A 6,170-nucleotide genomic window follows, 5' to 3' on the forward strand; every position below is an offset into this window, starting at 1 on the left:
AACGTTTTCAAGGTGTGTTCATGCTACAGCATGGATTAGAACTTCATTCCTTTTTATGGCTGTATAATAATCCATTATATTACTATACCGTATAATGTTTTTCCATTCATCAGCTGATGGAAATTTAGATTGTTTCCAGCTTTTGATTATTATGTATAGTGCTTTGGTTAATATTTGCGTGCAAATTTTTGTTTGAATAACTGGTTTTTGTTGTTGTTACATACATAGGCGTGGAATTTCGGGGTCACATGATAGCTCTATGTCCAGCTTTTTGAGGAATCATCAAACTGTTTTGTACACCATTTCCATTTTCATCAGCAATGGGTGAGGGTTCCAATTTCTCCATATCCTTGTCAGCATTTGGTATTGTCTCTCTTTTTTACTATTGGCATCTTAGTGAGCGTGAAGTGGTATCTCACTGTGATTTGATTTATATTTCCCTAATGACTATGGTGTTAAACATCTCATGTGCTTATTGGCCACTTGTATATTTTCTCTGTGGAAATGTTTATTCAAGTTGTTTACCCATTTTTAAGTTGGGTTGTCTGTTTTTTTTGTTGTTGACTTGTATGAGTTCTTTATATATTCTGGTTACTAGCCCCTCGTGAGATAATGCGATTTGCATGTATATTCTCCCATTCTGTGGTTTGTCTTTTTCATTTCCTTGATAGTGTCCTCCAAGGCACAGAAGTTTTAAATTCTGATCCAATCCAATCTATTTTTTTTCTTTGTCGCCCATGCTTTCAGTGTTATGTGTCACAATCCACTGCCAAGTACAAGGTCATAAAGAGGTACACCTGTTTTCTTTTTAGAGTTTTATGGTTTTAGCTCTCACATTTAGGTCATCCATCCATTTTGAGTTAATTTTTGTATACAGTGGGAGGCGGGCTCTCCGCTCTTGCGTGAATTTATTTATTTAGATTGAATCAGCCATTGCTAGTGGTTTCTTGGGAGGAAAAAAATTTCCTTTATCTTGAAAACTGCCATAAGCTCCATATTCTCCTGCTTAATAGCTGCTTTGACCATGTCTCAACCCACCCGCAGAAGGAATGGTGTCAGGAGCTGCAAAACCATTTAGTTTACACTTGACATCTTCAGCCACCTGACACTAACCTACCTTTTCAGGGATACCTCCTGACTGTTCTCTAATTAGATCCTCGAAGTCAAGCAAAGCACCTGCTCCCTGTCCCCCCCCCCCCCACCTCAACCTCAGCAGCCCTTTCTGTTGTAAGTATCTTGCTGGAGGCTATGTCTGTCTCATTTACCACTGTATCTCCAGCATCCGGCATGATGCCTGGCACACAATAGTGAAGCCACTGTGTCCTAGAGCCAATATGTAACATGAAAATCACATGGTCAGTACTACTTCTGATGATGCCTTAGGAGGATGCCACAACAGAGAATGGCATCCTTTCTCTCACAAAGTCCAGCATGACCAGCCTGTATTTCAGTGTGGACACAGATCGCTGGGTTGTTCTTTCTGCTTGATCCTCAGATTAAGTAGTTGGCTTGCACTTCCGGTGGGGCATACCATATGAAAGATATATATCTTTAGACAAAAGAATGGCACTCAGCAAAGCAAGCTGTTCGCAGTAGGAGTTGGAAGAACAGATTCATGCCTCTTATCTCTCACTTGATCCAGGGTATATATTAATTGAGTGTAATGGTGGCAGGATTTGCCCATGCTATTTAAACAATTCTCTCCTACTGTGTATTGCTGAATTCATGTAAGTGAAATATGCCTCTGAATGCCAATATCATAGACACTCAAAAAGTTTCTTTGCATGGGTGACTTAATTAATTAATGCTGTTCTCTCTACTTGAACGTCTTCTTTTTGTCTCTGCCTATCAAAACCCGATACATTTTCTCAGAGCTGAGCTGATGACCCACTTGTTCCCCCAGCAGGCTAATTATTTCATTTATTAGGTGTCTGTTCTGCAGCAGACAATGCAAAACACCTTATATGCTTTGCCTTCCTTTAATCCTCACAGCAATCCTGTGAGAGAGGAATAATGAATGTTTTTCCTGATTTAGGTATGCGAACACTGAGATTTAGGGAGCTGAACTATCTTGCCCAAGGTAGGTGTCATTTACCTTGTTCACTGCTCCCTTTAGGCCCCAAAACAGTGTCTGCCGTAGAATACGTGCTCAACGAATATTGACCATTGACTGCATAGAGTCACTGTCAGATTCCAAGCCCGTATGCTTAGCTTCTCTGCGAGAGCTTCTTGACCTATTTTGACTCAAAGCCCCAGTCATACTTTCTCACTGTATCATCCACGTATCGACCCCAGCCAAGAATATCTTGTGGATCTTCATTTGCTTTTAATTTGTATTACGAAACCTATCGGTATCTTAAATGCTTTTCCAAATACATCTGCTCCTGCAGAGTCTGATACGCTTCTTTATCTCCTGTGATTCTTCTTCCTAACCCTTACAGCCCCCATAAGCTGTAAGGTCACTACTATTCAAATGATTTTTAAAAATTATTTTTATTTTTATTTTTTTTAATTTTTTTAATGTTTATTTATTTTTGAGACAGAGAGAGACAGAGCATGAGCAGGGGAGGGGCAGAGAGAGAGGGAGACACAGAATCCGAAGCAGGCTCCAAGCCGTGAGCTGTCAGCACAGAGCCCAATGCGGGGCTAGAACTCGTCAACCGCAAGATCGTGACCTGAGCCTAAGTCGGACGCTCAACCGACTGAGCTACCCAGGCGCCCCAATTCAAATGATATTTAACAAAACATTGCTTTGTGTTACAGGGACTTGGATACCTATCTTGATAGGTGCTAACTGACCAGCATCACTCTGAAGCATTCTTCACCAAACCCTGATCTTGACAAACTAAATGTCTAGAGATAATTGTTCTTCTGCCAACACATCCAGTACCTTGACAATCTGGACCAAAATAGATGCCAGGCCTCCTGGTTTCCCTCACATAAATGTCCTGCTGCCCAAACTGACCGGAACTGGTCAAAGGATGACTATACTTAAGTTGGCCATGTCGCGGAGGCCGTTTTCGTTGGTAACTGGCAATTTTTGAAGCATCAAAGATTTACAAAATGCATTATGGTTTCATGGAACGCTTGGATTATTCTGAAGTTCTGGTGTAGAAACATATTTAGCTTGTATTAATTAGAAAAAGAGAGACACAGTGATATTCGTGAACTACAATCTCTCTTTTTAAATGAGCAGGCTTATGGTGAGATTTGCAAACATAGAAATCATGGTTAGAAGAGACCATATAGTAAAAGGATCCAAGTTTCCATTCTGGAAATTATAAATGGCAAAATATTGATCTGGACTAGGCAGAAATGACCAAATGAGATTTCTAACAGAATTTTTCATAGGCTATACCTACGTCATTCCTAGGCTTACTGTAAGTCATGTCCTTTAAATGTATTGTCTCATTTAATTCTCACCACTCTGGGATGTAGGTACCGTTTAAATTTGCATCTTATAGCTGAGGAAACAGAGGCTCACAGATTGTGACTTATTCATGATCATAACCTGTAAAGGAAGAGGTGGAATTTCAGTCCAAATCTAACTCTAGCTCCCGTGCTCCTTCTCGTATACCACATTGCCTTACAGGGGTCCTTATTAACCTATGTTAATAATAGCCAACATTTATTGGGAATTAGACAATTTACTGAATGCTAGGCATGGTGATAAGCACTTCACATAGAATAGCTCATTTAATCGTCAAAACCATTCTACGAGGTAGGAGCTATTGATATTCTCGTTATACATCTGAGAGCATTAAAACTTGGGTGGGAAGTTTAGGTAACTTGCCCATAGTTACTCAGCTAGAGAGTTTCAGAGCCAGATTTCAAGCCATTCTGTCAGTTCTCAGAGCTAGAGCCCCTCTACTGCTAGTTCAAATGTGAATATGCATATGAATTACTTGGTGAGGCTGTTAAAAAATGTGGATTCTTTGGCCCCATCCCTGAGAATCGATCAAATAAATCTTTTTTTTAATGAAAAACAATTTTTATTTGAGAGAGTGAGCGCGTGTGTGCACAAATGGGGGAGGGGCAGAAGGAGAGAAAGAGAATCTTAAGCAGCTACACGCTCAATGTGGCGCCCAACAGAGGTCTCGATCCCACATGACCTGAGCTGAAATCAAGAGTTGGACGCTTAACCGACTGAGCCACCCAAGAGCCCCTCAATTAAGTCTTTTTAAAATAATTTTTTCCCAGCTTTATTCGGGGATAATTGACAATTATAGTTGGAATCATACAGCCTTTTCGGACTGGCTTCTTTCACTTAGAAATATGCAAACTGTAGAGACAATAAGAAGATCAGTGGTTGTTAGGGATCAGGAGGAGGGAGGAGTAAATAGGTAGAGCATGGGGGTTTGGGGAGGGTGGTGAAATTATTCTGTACGATACTACAATGCTGGAGACCCGACATTATTCCTTTGTCAAAATGCATCGAACTATATGACGCAAAAGTGAACCCTAATGTAAAGTGGCGACTTTTGTCAATCATAGTGTATCAATATTGGTTTGTCAAATGTAACAAATGTACCATGCTGATATAATTTTCTTTGGTGGGTCTTCTATCTGAGTAGTATCGGCCTCATAGGCTGAGTTGCGAAGTGTTCCCTAGGGTAGTGGCCCAATAGCCTTGTTGTTTCCCCTCCTGACATAGAACCTACATGCTACCAATGAACTGGAGTAAGGGATCAGGGCCCAGTATATTTGACCTGCTGTGCCGGGGCTAGAGCTTCTGCCCTACAGGTGCAGGCTGGGTGCAGGAAGGGACTTCAGACCTCTCTGCTGTGCTTGCCTAAAGTATGTTCTGGAACACAGAGCTGGGGCCCTCCCGGAGAGACGGCATGACCCTACACTGCAAGCCAAGGGGAAAGCAGTCCCTATTTTCCTGACGGCACCTGCCAGGAGTAGAGGTCTCAGACTCGTTTTTTCCAGAATGGAGCTGGAGGAGGAGGAAGGGCAGAGCAGGTGATGATTCAAATGCCACAGAGTCCCGTACCTCGATTTAGTAGATTTTCTTGCATGTATTTGTCTCTGTTTGCCCGATGCCCTTAGGACACTCTCTGGAGCCTTTCGCTATTGTTTTCTAATTTTTCCAGGTACAGAGTTGTTTACTGGGGAGCTAGTTCACGGCCCTCCTCACTGCACCACTCTGGAAATCTGACGGAAGATTTGAACTTCTGTCACGTTGGCAGATTCTCTCTCTTGCTGACTTGGCTTTGCATAGCTGTGTTGTCAGTTACTCTACGGGGAAGAGAGGTATGTGGTCAGTTACTCTCAAGGAACCGAGGGCGGTTCTGACCGACAGAGATAAAACAACAAGAAACTGAGACCCTTGGTCCAAAGGGCAACAAAGAACTGAGCTTAGCCCACAAACATGTGAGCTGACAAATGAATCCCGAGCGGAGCGTCAAGATGCAAGCAGAACCCTAGCCCATACCTGCACCGTCGTCTTTGTGGGATCCGGAGGCAGAGGACCTGGGAAAGCTGGTGTCACGACCCCCGACCCACAGAAACGACGAGATCATAAATGCCCATTGTTATAAACCACATCATACCGGAACATTTTGAAAGCAAGTTGGTTCTATAATATTATGTGCGTTTCTTCATTAATGCATTAAATAACAAGATCTAGCAGGGGATCTAATGTTTGCCATTATTTAGAAGAGCCGATGAGCATAAAGTGTATCTCAAGGTATCTGCAACAATAGCAAGGTGAAATGAAAATACATGTGATTGCTGTTGGTGACAGATTTACAAGTGCCGTTAATATTACTGTGGATGGTAGCCTACTCTGATCCTTGAAAGAAATGTTAAATTTGTTTAGATGTTAGTGAAAATAAAGATTTAGACTCTCTGTCTCCTAAATTACGCAGGCCCCCTGCATTCTATCCGCAAAAACCCTCAAGGTTAAAAACCTCTGATACAGAGTCATTGTTTGCTAAAGTCCCCTGATTATCTGTCTTTTCTATTCCTGTGTAAGTAGCCTCTCTGCCCTAGGTCATTCTGTCTCCTTTCCCAATATGTCAACTGGAAGTTTCCTCTCTCTTTTCTAAACTTTTTTATTTTGAGAGAGAGAGAAAGACAGAAAGAGAGAGGGCACACAGCCAGGGAGAGGGGCTGAGAGACAGAGAGAGAGAGAGCATCTTTTTTTTTACATTTTAAAGTTTATT

Source organism: Felis catus, chromosome X (genome assembly GCF_018350175.1).
Source record: "Felis catus isolate Fca126 chromosome X, F.catus_Fca126_mat1.0, whole genome shotgun sequence".
Lineage (NCBI taxonomy): Eukaryota > Metazoa > Chordata > Mammalia > Carnivora > Felidae > Felis > Felis catus.